The 14,120-nt window shown below is 38.4% G+C and overlaps 17 non-coding genes across 17 annotated transcripts; all 17 read left to right on the top strand.

The window, feature by feature from the left end:
- The first annotated feature begins 171 nt into the window (after positions 1-171).
- TRNAK-UUU (transfer RNA lysine (anticodon UUU)) lies at positions 172-244 on the top strand. The gene has a single exon. It is a non-coding gene; the product is annotated as a tRNA-Lys (tRNA).
- Positions 245-583: 339 nt separating this feature from the next.
- Positions 584-674, top strand: TRNAR-UCU (transfer RNA arginine (anticodon UCU)). The gene is given in 2 exon segments: positions 584-620; positions 639-674. It is a non-coding gene; the product is annotated as a tRNA-Arg (tRNA).
- A 1,225-nt stretch (positions 675-1,899) lies between these two features.
- Positions 1,900-1,972, top strand: TRNAK-UUU (transfer RNA lysine (anticodon UUU)). Its single transcript has one exon. It is a non-coding gene; the product is annotated as a tRNA-Lys (tRNA).
- Positions 1,973-2,311: 339 nt separating this feature from the next.
- Positions 2,312-2,402, top strand: TRNAR-UCU (transfer RNA arginine (anticodon UCU)). The gene is given in 2 exon segments: positions 2,312-2,348; positions 2,367-2,402. It is a non-coding gene; the product is annotated as a tRNA-Arg (tRNA).
- Positions 2,403-3,627: 1,225 nt separating this feature from the next.
- Positions 3,628-3,700, top strand: TRNAK-UUU (transfer RNA lysine (anticodon UUU)). Its single transcript has one exon. It is a non-coding gene; the product is annotated as a tRNA-Lys (tRNA).
- Positions 3,701-4,039: 339 nt separating this feature from the next.
- Positions 4,040-4,130, top strand: TRNAR-UCU (transfer RNA arginine (anticodon UCU)). Its single transcript is given in 2 exon segments — positions 4,040-4,076; positions 4,095-4,130. It is a non-coding gene; the product is annotated as a tRNA-Arg (tRNA).
- Positions 4,131-5,355: 1,225 nt separating this feature from the next.
- Positions 5,356-5,428, top strand: TRNAK-UUU (transfer RNA lysine (anticodon UUU)). The gene has a single exon. It is a non-coding gene; the product is annotated as a tRNA-Lys (tRNA).
- A 339-nt stretch (positions 5,429-5,767) lies between these two features.
- On the top strand, positions 5,768-5,858 carry TRNAR-UCU (transfer RNA arginine (anticodon UCU)). The gene is given in 2 exon segments: positions 5,768-5,804; positions 5,823-5,858. It is a non-coding gene; the product is annotated as a tRNA-Arg (tRNA).
- A 1,225-nt stretch (positions 5,859-7,083) lies between these two features.
- Positions 7,084-7,156, top strand: TRNAK-UUU (transfer RNA lysine (anticodon UUU)). Its single transcript has one exon. It is a non-coding gene; the product is annotated as a tRNA-Lys (tRNA).
- Positions 7,157-7,495: 339 nt separating this feature from the next.
- On the top strand, positions 7,496-7,586 carry TRNAR-UCU (transfer RNA arginine (anticodon UCU)). Its single transcript is given in 2 exon segments — positions 7,496-7,532; positions 7,551-7,586. It is a non-coding gene; the product is annotated as a tRNA-Arg (tRNA).
- Positions 7,587-8,811: 1,225 nt separating this feature from the next.
- TRNAK-UUU (transfer RNA lysine (anticodon UUU)) lies at positions 8,812-8,884 on the top strand. Its single transcript has one exon. It is a non-coding gene; the product is annotated as a tRNA-Lys (tRNA).
- A 339-nt stretch (positions 8,885-9,223) lies between these two features.
- TRNAR-UCU (transfer RNA arginine (anticodon UCU)) lies at positions 9,224-9,314 on the top strand. Its single transcript is given in 2 exon segments — positions 9,224-9,260; positions 9,279-9,314. It is a non-coding gene; the product is annotated as a tRNA-Arg (tRNA).
- Positions 9,315-10,539: 1,225 nt separating this feature from the next.
- TRNAK-UUU (transfer RNA lysine (anticodon UUU)) lies at positions 10,540-10,612 on the top strand. Its single transcript has one exon. It is a non-coding gene; the product is annotated as a tRNA-Lys (tRNA).
- Positions 10,613-10,951: 339 nt separating this feature from the next.
- On the top strand, positions 10,952-11,042 carry TRNAR-UCU (transfer RNA arginine (anticodon UCU)). Its single transcript is given in 2 exon segments — positions 10,952-10,988; positions 11,007-11,042. It is a non-coding gene; the product is annotated as a tRNA-Arg (tRNA).
- Positions 11,043-12,267: 1,225 nt separating this feature from the next.
- TRNAK-UUU (transfer RNA lysine (anticodon UUU)) lies at positions 12,268-12,340 on the top strand. The gene has a single exon. It is a non-coding gene; the product is annotated as a tRNA-Lys (tRNA).
- A 339-nt stretch (positions 12,341-12,679) lies between these two features.
- On the top strand, positions 12,680-12,771 carry TRNAR-UCU (transfer RNA arginine (anticodon UCU)). The gene is given in 2 exon segments: positions 12,680-12,716; positions 12,735-12,771. It is a non-coding gene; the product is annotated as a tRNA-Arg (tRNA).
- A 1,225-nt stretch (positions 12,772-13,996) lies between these two features.
- TRNAK-UUU (transfer RNA lysine (anticodon UUU)) lies at positions 13,997-14,069 on the top strand. The gene has a single exon. It is a non-coding gene; the product is annotated as a tRNA-Lys (tRNA).
- Positions 14,070-14,120: the final 51 nt, after the last annotated feature.

The following is a 14,120-nucleotide window of genomic DNA, read 5'->3' as shown; positions in this document are numbered from 1 at the left end:
GGAGTTTTAATGGATTACGTGTGCTGCTGAAATTTCAAATGCTTAAAATATCAATTCATTATTAAACTCTAGAATATTGATTGCTAATATATGTAATTATATAAATATACAAAGTGTAGGTCAGTGTACGTCCACATTTGTTTAGCTGATTTTAAGGTAGAGTATAGCAGAGCCTGGATAGCTCAGTCGGTAGAGCATCAGACTTTTAATCTGAGGGTCCAGGGTTCAAGTCCCTGTTCAGGCGGTTGTTTCCTTTAAAGAAAAAGTACTCTAATTGTATGCTCTTTTTGTGGACCCCTGCATGACGAATAAGATATTCCATTACTAAAATTGCAAAAACGTCTTTCATGGAGTTGTGAAATACACATCTGTCTCACATATTATGTGCCATTTGACTAAACTTAAGTCGTACGTAGATTTACCAATGGTATCATGTAGTCTGAGACGGTGAATATCATTTCACCAATTCAATATTCAAAATAAAGCCATGGTTATAGTATCAAATGAACTTTATAAAGCTGATCAACAGCTAATAGCTCATTATTTCATTTCAGAACATCTCTGCACCTCATTATAGCAGATTGGCTCTGTGGCGCAATGGATAGCGCATTGGACTTCTAGGTGAATGTAAAATAGATATTCAAAGGTTGTGGGGTCGAATCCCACCAGAGTCAGTTTTATCCCTGTTATCCTGTTATCCCAAGTACCAATTCATTATTATATTCTCTGTATTTAGTACTAATACCGGCAACCATCTTAACCCCTTGCGTGCTGATGACAGAACGTTTCCGTCATCAGCTACGGGTGAGCTGTGCTGATGACGAAACCGTTCCGTCATGACTCCGCCCGCGCAAGGCGGAGTCAGCACAGGCGGAAAATACGCCCCGCACGCAAGGGGTTAAAAAACGTAGTGATAGTTGGGACACTTCCTAATGTTGATAATGTCATTTTGTGTATTGCTGCCTCAGAGCCTGGATAGCTCAGTCGGTAGAGCATCAGACTTTTAATCCGAGGGTCCAGGGTTCAAGTCCCTGTTCAGGCAGCTTGGTTAAAAAAAATGTATATCAATTGCATACTCTTTTCAGGATCCAATGAATGGGAATTCCAATTACAGATGGTTCAAAAAAGTCTTGATCGAGTCCTTACATACCCATCTGTGCTCTACTTTCTTTGACAAGGGTTAAGAAGACTTACCCAAACTGTATCATGTAGTTTGACATGTTGATTATCTTTTATCCAATTCAATGTTCAAAATGTAAGCTAGTGTCCGATTAATTTGATAAAGTTGGTCAACAACTTATAGGTCATCTTTTTATTTGTGAATCTCTGATCACCTTGTTGAATCAGGTCGGATCTCTGGTGCAATGGATTGCGGCTTGGAGTCCTAGGCGAATGGAGCAAAAGCATTCAAACGCTAAGGGTTCGAACACCAACTGGGTCAATTTTATCCCTCCTCTATTTTATAACTAATTGAAACAGTAACCAGCAATCCTGCTTCTCCATCACCAGAAACATTTACCAAAATGGCAGTGAAAGAAATTCTACTTAAACAGAGACTGTTTGCTTTGAAAATGTTTCATAGTCTATGCCCAAGAGGAAATTCCCAATGATACTGCTGAAAATGTAATTTAGGAGTTAGAAATAGTATTTGGCCCTTTATTAATTTCACAGTGTCATTTTAAACACGTGATTTCTATGTCATCCGAAAATGAGATAGTACAAATTTCCGGAGTTTTAATGGATTACGTGTGCTGCTGAAATTTCAAATGCTTAAAATATCAATTCATTATTAAACTCTAGAATATTGATTGCTAATATATGTAATTATATAAATATACAAAGTGTAGGTCAGTGTACGTCCACATTTGTTTAGCTGATTTTAAGGTAGAGTATAGCAGAGCCTGGATAGCTCAGTCGGTAGAGCATCAGACTTTTAATCTGAGGGTCCAGGGTTCAAGTCCCTGTTCAGGCGGTTGTTTCCTTTAAAGAAAAAGTACTCTAATTGTATGCTCTTTTTGTGGACCCCTGCATGACGAATAAGATATTCCATTACTAAAATTGCAAAAACATCTTTCATGGAGTTGTGAAATACACATCTGTCTCACATATTATGTGCCATTTGACTAAACTTAAGTCGTACGTAGATTTACCAATGGTATCATGTAGTCTGAGACGGTGAATATCATTTCACCAATTCAATATTCAAAATATAGCCATGGTTATAGTATCAAATGAACTTTATAAAGCTGATCAACAGCTAATAGCTCATTATTTCATTTCAGAACATCTCTGCACCTCATTATAGCAGATTGGCTCTGTGGCGCAATGGATAGCGCATTGGACTTCTAGGTGAATGTAAAAAAGATATTCAAAGGTTGTGGGTTCGAATCCCACCAGAGTCAGTTTTATCCCTGTTATCCTGTTATCCCAAGTACCAATTCATTATTATATTCTCTGTATTTAGTACTAATACCGGCAACCATCTTAACCCCTTGCGTGCTGATGACAGAACGTTTCCGTCATCAGCTACGGGTGAGCTGTGCTGATGACGAAACCGTTCCGTCATGACTCCGCCCGCACAAGGCGGAGTCAGCACAGGCGGAAAATACGCCCCGCACGCAAGGGGTTAAAAAACGTAGTGATAGTTGGGACACTTCCTAATGTTGATAATGTCATTTTGTGGGGTGCTGCCTCAGAGCCTGGATAGCTCAGTCGGTAGAGAATCAGACTTTTAATCTGAGGGCCCAGGGTTCAAGTCCCTGTTCAGGCGGCTTGGTTAAAGAAAATGTATATCAATTGCATACTCTTTTCAGGATCCAATGAATGGGAATTCCAATTACAGATGGTTCAAAAAAGTCTTGATCGAGTCCTTACATACCCATCTGTGCTCTACTTTCTTTGACAAGGGTTAAGAAGACTTACCCAAACTGTATCATGTAGTTTGACATGTTGATTATCTTTTATCCAATTCAATGTTCAAAATGTAAGCTAGTGTCCGATTAATTTGATAAAGTTGGTCAACAACTTATAGGTCATCTTTTTATTTGTGAATCTCTGATCACCTTGTTGAATCAGGTCGGATCTCTGGTGCAATGGATTGCGGCTTGGAGTCCTAGGCGAATGGAGCAAAAGCATTCAAACGCTAAGGGTTCGAACACCAACTGGGTCAATTTTATCCCTCCTCTATTTTATAACTAATTGAAACAGTAACCAGCAATCCTGCTTCTCCATCACCAGAAACATTTACCAAAATGGCAGTGAAAGAAATTCTACTTAAACAGAGACTGTTTGCTTTGAAAATGTTTCATAGTCTATGCCCAAGAGGAAATTCCCAATGATACTGCTGAAAATGTAATTTAGGAGTTAGAAATAGTATTTGGCCCTTTATTAATTTCACAGTGTCATTTTAAACACGTGATTTCTATGTCATCCGAAAATGAGATAGTACAAATTTCCGGAGTTTTAATGGATTACGTGTGCTGCTGAAATTTCAAATGCTTAAAATATCAATTCATTATTAAACTCTAGAATATTGATTGCTAATATATGTAATTATATAAATATACAAAGTGTAGGTCAGTGTACGTCCACATTTGTTTAGCTGATTTTAAGGTAGAGTATAGCAGAGCCTGGATAGCTCAGTCGGTAGAGCATCAGACTTTTAATCTGAGGGTCCAGGGTTCAAGTCCCTGTTCAGGCGGTTGTTTCCTTTAAAGAAAAAGTACTCTAATTGTATGCTCTTTTTGTGGACCCCTGCATGACGAATAAGATATTCCATTACTAAAATTGCAAAAACGTCTTTCATGGAGTTGTGAAATACACATCTGTCTCACATATTATGTGCCATTTGACTAAACTTAAGTCGTACGTAGATTTACCAATGGTATCATGTAGTCTGAGACGGTGAATATCATTTCACCAATTCAATATTCAAAATATAGCCATGGTTATAGTATCAAATAAACTTTATAAAGCTGATCAACAGCTAATAGCTCATTATTTCATTTCAGAACATCTCTGCACCTCATTATAGCAGATTGGCTCTGTGGCGCAATGGATAGCGCATTGGACTTCTAGGTGAATGTAAAAAAGATATTCAAAGGTTGTGGGTTCGAATCCCACCAGAGTCAGTTTTATCCCTGTTATCCTGTTATCCCAAGTACCAATTCATTATTATATTCTCTGTATTTAGTACTAATACCGGCAACCATCTTAACCCCTTGCGTGCTGATGACAGAACGTTTCCGTCATCAGCTACGGGTGAGCTGTGCTGATGACGAAACCGTTCCGTCATGACTCCGCCCGCACAAGGCGGAGTCAGCACAGGCGGAAAATACGCCCCGCACGCAAGGGGTTAAAAAACGTAGTGATAGTTGGGACACTTCCTAATGTTGATAATGTCATTTTGTGTATTGCTGCCTCAGAGCCTGGATAGCTCAGTCGGTAGAGCATCAGACTTTTAATCCGAGGGTCCAGGGTTCAAGTCCCTGTTCAGTCAGCTTGGTTAAAAAAAATGTATATCAATTGCATACTCTTTTCAGGATCCAATGAATGGGAATTCCAATTACAGATGGTTCAAAAAAGTCTTGATCGAGTCCTTACATACCCATCTGTGCTCTACTTTCTTTGACAAGGGTTAAGAAGACTTACCCAAACTGTATCATGTAGTTTGACATGTTGATTATCTTTTATCCAATTCAATGTTCAAAATGTAAGCTAGTGTCCGATTAATTTGATAAAGTTGGTCAACAACTTATAGGTCATCTTTTTATTTGTGAATCTCTGATCACCTTGTTGAATCAGGTCGGATCTCTGGTGCAATGGATTGCGGCTTGGAGTCCTAGGCGAATGGAGCAAAAGCATTCAAACGCTAAGGGTTCGAACACCAACTGGGTCAATTTTATCCCTCCTCTATTTTATAACTAATTGAAACAGTAACCAGCAATCCTGCTTCTCCATCACCAGAAACATTTACCAAAATGGCAGTGAAAGAAATTCTACTTAAACAGAGACTGTTTGCTTTGAAAATGTTTCATAGTCTATGCCCAAGAGGAAATTCCCAATGATACTGCTGAAAATGTAATTTAGGAGTTAGAAATAGTATTTGGCCCTTTATTAATTTCACAGTGTCATTTTAAACACGTGATTTCTATGTCATCCGAAAATGAGATAGTACAAATTTCCGGAGTTTTAATGGATTACGTGTGCTGCTGAAATTTCAAATGCTTAAAATATCAATTCATTATTAAACTCTAGAATATTGATTGCTAATATATGTAATTATATAAATATACAAAGTGTAGGTCAGTGTACGTCCACATTTGTTTAGCTGATTTTAAGGTACAGTATAGCAGAGCCTGGATAGCTCAGTCGGTAGAGCATCAGACTTTTAATCTGAGGGTCCAGGGTTCAAGTCCCTGTTCAGGCGGTTGTTTCCTTTAAAGAAAAAGTACTCTAATTGTATGCTCTTTTTGTGGACCCCTGCATGACGAATAAGATATTCCATTACTAAAATTGCAAAAACGTCTTTCATGGAGTTGTGAAATACACATCTGTCTCACATATTATGTGCCATTTGACTAAACTTAAGTCGTACGTAGATTTACCAATGGTATCATGTAGTCTGAGACGGTGAATATCATTTCACCAATTCAATATTCAAAATAAAGCCATGGTTATAGTATCAAATGAACTTTATAAAGCTGATCAACAGCTAATAGCTCATTATTTCATTTCAGAACATCTCTGCACCTCATTATAGCAGATTGGCTCTGTGGCGCAATGGATAGCGCATTGGACTTCTAGGTGAATGTAAAATAGATATTCAAAGGTTGTGGGGTCGAATCCCACCAGAGTCAGTTTTATCCCTGTTATCCTGTTATCCCAAGTACCAATTCATTATTATATTCTCTGTATTTAGTACTAATACCGGCAACCATCTTAACCCCTTGCGTGCTGATGACAGAACGTTTCCGTCATCAGCTACGGGTGAGCTGTGCTGATGACGAAACCGTTCCGTCATGACTCCGCCCGCACAAGGCGGAGTCAGCACAGGCGGAAAATACGCCCCGCACGCAAGGGGTTAAAAAACGTAGTGATAGTTGGGACACTTCCTAATGTTGATAATGTCATTTTGTGTATTGCTGCCTCAGAGCCTGGATAGCTCAGTCGGTAGAGCATCAGACTTTTAATCCGAGGGTCCAGGGTTCAAGTCCCTGTTCAGTCAGCTTGGTTAAAAAAAATGTATATCAATTGCATACTCTTTTCAGGATCCAATGAATGGGAATTCCAATTACAGATGGTTCAAAAAAGTCTTGATCGAGTCCTTACATACCCATCTGTGCTCTACTTTCTTTGACAAGGGTTAAGAAGACTTACCCAAACTGTATCATGTAGTTTGACATGTTAATTATCTTTTATCCAATTCAATGTTCAAAATGTAAGCTAGTGTCCGATTAATTTGATAAAGTTGGTCAACAACTTATAGGTCATCTTTTTATTTGTGAATCTCTGATCACCTTGTTGAATCAGGTCGGATCTCTGGTGCAATGGATTGCGGCTTGGAGTCCTAGGCGAATGGAGCAAAAGCATTCAAACGCTAAGGGTTCGAACACCAACTGGGTCAATTTTATCCCTCCTCTATTTTATAACTAATTGAAACAGTAACCAGCAATCCTGCTTCTCCATCACCAGAAACATTTACCAAAATGGCAGTGAAAGAAATTCTACTTAAACAGAGACTGTTTGCTTTGAAAATGTTTCATAGTCTATGCCCAAGAGGAAATTCCCAATGATACTGCTGAAAATGTAATTTAGGAGTTAGAAATAGTATTTGGCCCTTTATTAATTTCACAGTGTCATTTTAAACACGTGATTTCTATGTCATCCGAAAATGAGATAGTACAAATTTCCGGAGTTTTAATGGATTACGTGTGCTGCTGAAATTTCAAATGCTTAAAATATCAATTCATTATTAAACTCTAGAATATTGATTGCTAATATATGTAATTATATAAATATACAAAGTGTAGGTCAGTGTACGTCCACATTTGTTTAGCTGATTTTAAGGTAGAGTATAGCAGAGCCTGGATAGCTCAGTCGGTAGAGCATCAGACTTTTAATCTGAGGGTCCAGGGTTCAAGTCCCTGTTCAGGCGGTTGTTTCCTTTAAAGAAAAAGTACTCTAATTGTATGCTCTTTTTGTGGACCCCTGCATGACGAATAAGATATTCCATTACTAAAATTGCAAAAACGTCTTTCATGGAGTTGTGAAATACACATCTGTCTCACATATTATGTGCCATTTGACTAAACTTAAGTCGTACGTAGATTTACCAATGGTATCATGTAGTCTGAGACGGTGAATATCATTTCACCAATTCAATATTCAAAATATAGCCATGGTTATAGTATCAAATAAACTTTATAAAGCTGATCAACAGCTAATAGCTCATTATTTCATTTCAGAACATCTCTGCACCTCATTATAGCAGATTGGCTCTGTGGCGCAATGGATAGCGCATTGGACTTCTAGGTGAATGTAAAAAAGATATTCAAAGGTTGTGGGTTCGAATCCCACCAGAGTCAGTTTTATCCCTGTTATCCTGTTATCCCAAGTACCAATTCATTATTATATTCTCTGTATTTAGTACTAATACCGGCAACCATCTTAACCCCTTGCGTGCTGATGACAGAACGTTTCCGTCATCAGCTACGGGTGAGCTGTGCTGATGACGAAACCGTTCCGTCATGACTCCGCCCGCACAAGGCGGAGTCAGCACAGGCGGAAAATACGCCCCGCACGCAAGGGGTTAAAAAACGTAGTGATAGTTGGGACACTTCCTAATGTTGATAATGTCATTTTGTGTATTGCTGCCTCAGAGCCTGGATAGCTCAGTCGGTAGAGCATCAGACTTTTAATCCGAGGGTCCAGGGTTCAAGTCCCTGTTCAGTCAGCTTGGTTAAAAAAAATGTATATCAATTGCATACTCTTTTCAGGATCCAATGAATGGGAATTCCAATTACAGATGGTTCAAAAAAGTCTTGATCGAGTCCTTACATACCCATCTGTGCTCTACTTTCTTTGACAAGGGTTAAGAAGACTTACCCAAACTGTATCATGTAGTTTGACATGTTGATTATCTTTTATCCAATTCAATGTTCAAAATGTAAGCTAGTGTCCGATTAATTTGATAAAGTTGGTCAACAACTTATAGGTCATCTTTTTATTTGTGAATCTCTGATCACCTTGTTGAATCAGGTCGGATCTCTGGTGCAATGGATTGCGGCTTGGAGTCCTAGGCGAATGGAGCAAAAGCATTCAAACGCTAAGGGTTCGAACACCAACTGGGTCAATTTTATCCCTCCTCTATTTTATAACTAATTGAAACAGTAACCAGCAATCCTGCTTCTCCATCACCAGAAACATTTACCAAAATGGCAGTGAAAGAAATTCTACTTAAACAGAGACTGTTTGCTTTGAAAATGTTTCATAGTCTATGCCCAAGAGGAAATTCCCAATGATACTGCTGAAAATGTAATTTAGGAGTTAGAAATAGTATTTGGCCCTTTATTAATTTCACAGTGTCATTTTAAACACGTGATTTCTATGTCATCCGAAAATGAGATAGTACAAATTTCCGGAGTTTTAATGGATTACGTGTGCTGCTGAAATTTCAAATGCTTAAAATATCAATTCATTATTAAACTCTAGAATATTGATTGCTAATATATGTAATTATATAAATATACAAAGTGTAGGTCAGTGTACGTCCACATTTGTTTAGCTGATTTTAAGGTACAGTATAGCAGAGCCTGGATAGCTCAGTCGGTAGAGCATCAGACTTTTAATCTGAGGGTCCAGGGTTCAAGTCCCTGTTCAGGCGGTTGTTTCCTTTAAAGAAAAAGTACTCTAATTGTATGCTCTTTTTGTGGACCCCTGCATGACGAATAAGATATTCCATTACTAAAATTGCAAAAACGTCTTTCATGGAGTTGTGAAATACACATCTGTCTCACATATTATGTGCCATTTGACTAAACTTAAGTCGTACGTAGATTTACCAATGGTATCATGTAGTCTGAGACGGTGAATATCATTTCACCAATTCAATATTCAAAATAAAGCCATGGTTATAGTATCAAATGAACTTTATAAAGCTGATCAACAGCTAATAGCTCATTATTTCATTTCAGAACATCTCTGCACCTCATTATAGCAGATTGGCTCTGTGGCGCAATGGATAGCGCATTGGACTTCTAGGTGAATGTAAAATAGATATTCAAAGGTTGTGGGGTCGAATCCCACCAGAGTCAGTTTTATCCCTGTTATCCTGTTATCCCAAGTACCAATTCATTATTATATTCTCTGTATTTAGTACTAATACCGGCAACCATCTTAACCCCTTGCGTGCTGATGACAGAACGTTTCCGTCATCAGCTACGGGTGAGCTGTGCTGATGACGAAACCGTTCCGTCATGACTCCGCCCGCGCAAGGCGGAGTCAGCACAGGCGGAAAATACGCCCCGCACGCAAGGGGTTAAAAAACGTAGTGATAGTTGGGACACTTCCTAATGTTGATAATGTCATTTTGTGTATTGCTGCCTCAGAGCCTGGATAGCTCAGTCGGTAGAGCATCAGACTTTTAATCCGAGGGTCCAGGGTTCAAGTCCCTGTTCAGGCAGCTTGGTTAAAAAAAATGTATATCAATTGCATACTCTTTTCAAGATCCAATGAATGGGAATTCCAATTACAGATGGTTCAAAAAAGTCTTGATCGAGTCCTTACATACCCATCTGTGCTCTACTTTCTTTGACAAGGGTTAAGAAGACTTACCCAAACTGTATCATGTAGTTTGACATGTTGATTATCTTTTATCCAATTCAATGTTCAAAATGTAAGCTAGTGTCCGATTAATTTGATAAAGTTGGTCAACAACTTATAGGTCATCTTTTTATTTGTGAATCTCTGATCACCTTGTTGAATCAGGTCGGATCTCTGGTGCAATGGATTGCGGCTTGGAGTCCTAGGCGAATGGAGCAAAAGCATTCAAACGCTAAGGGTTCGAACACCAACTGGGTCAATTTTATCCCTCCTCTATTTTATAACTAATTGAAACAGTAACCAGCAATCCTGCTTCTCCATCACCAGAAACATTTACCAAAATGGCAGTGAAAGAAATTCTACTTAAACAGAGACTGTTTGCTTTGAAAATGTTTCATAGTCTATGCCCAAGAGGAAATTCCCAATGATACTGCTGAAAATGTAATTTAGGAGTTAGAAATAGTATTTGGCCCTTTATTAATTTCACAGTGTCATTTTAAACACGTGATTTCTATGTCATCCGAAAATGAGATAGTACAAATTTCCGGAGTTTTAATGGATTACGTGTGCTGCTGAAATTTCAAATGCTTAAAATATCAATTCATTATTAAACTCTAGAATATTGATTGCTAATATATGTAATTATATAAATATACAAAGTGTAGGTCAGTGTACGTCCACATTTGTTTAGCTGATTTTAAGGTAGAGTATAGCAGAGCCTGGATAGCTCAGTCGGTAGAGCATCAGACTTTTAATCTGAGGGTCCAGGGTTCAAGTCCCTGTTCAGGCGGTTGTTTCCTTTAAAGAAAAAGTACTCTAATTGTATGCTCTTTTTGTGGACCCCTGCATGACGAATAAGATATTCCATTACTAAAATTGCAAAAACGTCTTTCATGGAGTTGTGAAATACACATCTGTCTCACATATTATGTGCCATTTGACTAAACTTAAGTCGTACGTAGATTTACCAATGGTATCATGTAGTCTGAGACGGTGAATATCATTTCACCAATTCAATATTCAAAATATAGCCATGGTTATAGTATCAAATGAACTTTATAAAGCTGATCAACAGCTAATAGCTCATTATTTCATTTCAGAACATCTCTGCACCTCATTATAGCAGATTGGCTCTGTGGCGCAATGGATAGCGCATTGGACTTCTAGGTGAATGTAAAAAAGATATTCAAAGGTTGTGGGTTCGAATCCCACCAGAGTCAGTTTTATCCCTGTTATCCTGTTATCCCAAGTACCAATTCATTATTATATTCTCTGTATTTAGTACTAATACCGGCAACCATCTTAACCCCTTGCGTGCTGATGACAGAACGTTTCCGTCATCAGCTACGGGTGAGCTGTGCTGATGACGAAACCGTTCCGTCATGACTCCGCCCGCGCAAGGCGGAGTCAGCACAGGCGGAAAATACGCCCCGCACGCAAGGGGTTAAAAAACGTAGTGATAGTTGGGACACTTCCTAATGTTGATAATGTCATTTTGTGTATTGCTGCCTCAGAGCCTGGATAGCTCAGTCGGTAGAGCATCAGACTTTTAATCCGAGGGTCCAGGGTTCAAGTCCCTGTTCAGGCAGCTTGGTTAAAAAAAATGTATATCAATTGCATACTCTTTTCAAGATCCAATGAATGGGAATTCCAATTACAGATGGTTCAAAAAAGTCTTGATCGAGTCCTTACATACCCATCTGTGCTCTACTTTCTTTGACAAGGGTTAAGAAGACTTACCCAAACTGTATCATGTAGTTTGACATGTTGATTATCTTTTATCCAATTCAATGTTCAAAATGTAAGCTAGTGTCCGATTAATTTGATAAAGTTGGTCAACAACTTATAGGTCATCTTTTTATTTGTGAATCTCTGATCACCTTGTTGAATCAGGTCGGATCTCTGGTGCAATGGATTGCGGCTTGGAGTCCTAGGCGAATGGAGCAAAAGCATTCAAACGCTAAGGGTTCGAACACCAACTGGGTCAATTTTATCCCTCCTCTATTTTATAACTAATTGAAACAGTAACCAGCAATCCTGCTTCTCCATCACCAGAAACATTTACCAAAATGGCAGTGAAAGAAATTCTACTTAAACAGAGACTGTTTGCTTTGAAAATGTTTCATAGTCTATGCCCAAGAGGAAATTCCCAATGATACTGCTGAAAATGTAATTTAGGAGTTAGAAATAGTATTTGGCCCTTTATTAATTTCACAGTGTCATTTTAAACACGTGATTTCTATGTCATCCGAAAATGAGATAGTACAAATTTCCGGAGTTTTAATGGATTACGTGTGCTGCTGAAATTTCAAATGCTTAAAATATCAATTCATTATTAAACTCTAGAATATTGATTGCTAATATATGTAATTATATAAATATACAAAGTGTAGGTCAGTGTACGTCCACATTTGTTTAGCTGATTTTAAGGTAGAGTATAGCAGAGCCTGGATAGCTCAGTCGGTAGAGCATCAGACTTTTAATCTGAGGGTCCAGGGTTCAAGTCCCTGTTCAGGCGGTTGTTTCCTTTAAAGAAAAAGTACTCTAATTGTATGCTCTTTTTGTGGACCCCTGCATGACGAATAAGATATTCCATTACTAAAATTGCAAAAACGTCTTTCATGGAGTTGTGAAATACACATCTGTCTCACATATTATGTGCCATTTGACTAAACTTAAGTCGTACGTAGATTTACCAATGGTATCATGTAGTCTGAGACGGTGAATATCATTTCACCAATTCAATATTCAAAATATAGCCATGGTTATAGTATCAAATGAACTTTATAAAGCTGATCAACAGCTAATAGCTCATTATTTCATTTCAGAACATCTCTGCACCTCATTATAGCAGATTGGCTCTGTGGCGCAATGGATAGCGCATTGGACTTCTAGGTGAATGTAAAAAAGATATTCAAAGGTTGTGGGGTCGAAATCCCACCAGAGTCAGTTTTATCCCTGTTATCCTGTTATCCCAAGTACCAATTCATTATTATATTCTCTGTATTTAGTACTAATACCGGCAACCATCTTAACCCCTTGCGTGCTGATGACAGAACGTTTCCGTCATCAGCTACGGGTGAGCTGTGCTGATGACGAAACCGTTCCGTCATGACTCCGCCCGCGCAAGGCGGAGTCAGCACAGGCGGAAAATACGCCCCGCACGCAAGGGGTTAAAAAACGTAGTGATAGTTGGGACACTTCCTAATGTTGATAATGTCATTTTGTGTATTGCTGCCTCAGAGCCTGGATAGCTCAGTCGGTAGAGCATCAGACTTTTAATCCGAGGGTCCAGGGTTCAAGTCCCTGTTCAGGCAGCTTGGTTAAAAAAAATGTATATCAATTGCATACTCTTTTCAAGATCCAATGAATGGGAATTCCAATTACAGATGGTTCAAAAAAGTCTTGATCGAGTCCTTACATACCCATCTGTGCTCTACTTTCTTTGACAAGGGTTAAGAAGACTTACCCAAACTGTATCATGTAGTTTGACATGTTGATTATCTTTTATCCAATTCAATGTTCAAAATGTAAGCTAGTGTCCGATTAATTTGATAAAGTTGGTCAACAACTTATAGGTCATCTTTTTATTTGTGAATCTCTGATCACCTTGTTGAATCAGGTCGGATCTCTGGTGCAATGGATTGCGTCTTGGAGTCCTAGGCGAATGGAGCAAAAGCATTCAAACGCTAAGGGTTCGAACACCAACTGGGTCAATTTTATCCCTCCTCTATTTTATAACTAATTGAAACAGTAACCAGCAATCCTGCTTCTCCATCACCAGAAACATTTACCAAAATGGCAGTGAAAGAAATTCTACTTAAACAGAGACTGTTTGCTTTGAAAATGTTTCATAGTCTATGCCCAAGAGGAAATTCCCAATGATACTGCTGAAAATGTAATTTAGGAGTTAGAAATAGTATTTGGCCGTTTATTAATTTCACAGTGTCATTTTAAACACGTGATTTCTATGTCATCCGAAAATGAGATAGTACAAATTTCCGGAGTTTTAATGGATTACGTGTGCTGCTGAAATTTCAAATGCTTAAAATATCAATTCATTATTAAACTCTAGAATATTGATTGCTAATATATGTAATTATATAAATATACAAAGTGTAGGTCAGTGTACGTCCACATTTGTTTAGCTGATTTTAAGGTACAGTATAGCAGAGCCTGGATAGCTCAGTCGGTAGAGCATCAGACTTTTAATCTGAGGGTCCAGGGTTCAAGTCCCTGTTCAGGCGGTTGTTTCCTTTAAAGAAAAAGTACTCTAATTGTATGCTCTTTTTGTGGAC

This window comes from Lissotriton vulgaris, unplaced genomic scaffold (genome assembly GCF_964263255.1).
Source record: "Lissotriton vulgaris unplaced genomic scaffold, aLisVul1.2 SCAFFOLD_1527, whole genome shotgun sequence".
Taxonomy (NCBI): Eukaryota; Metazoa; Chordata; class Amphibia; order Caudata; family Salamandridae; genus Lissotriton; species Lissotriton vulgaris.
The sequence above is the reverse complement of the archived record's forward strand: the minus strand, read 5'-3'. Positions and strand labels throughout refer to the sequence as shown.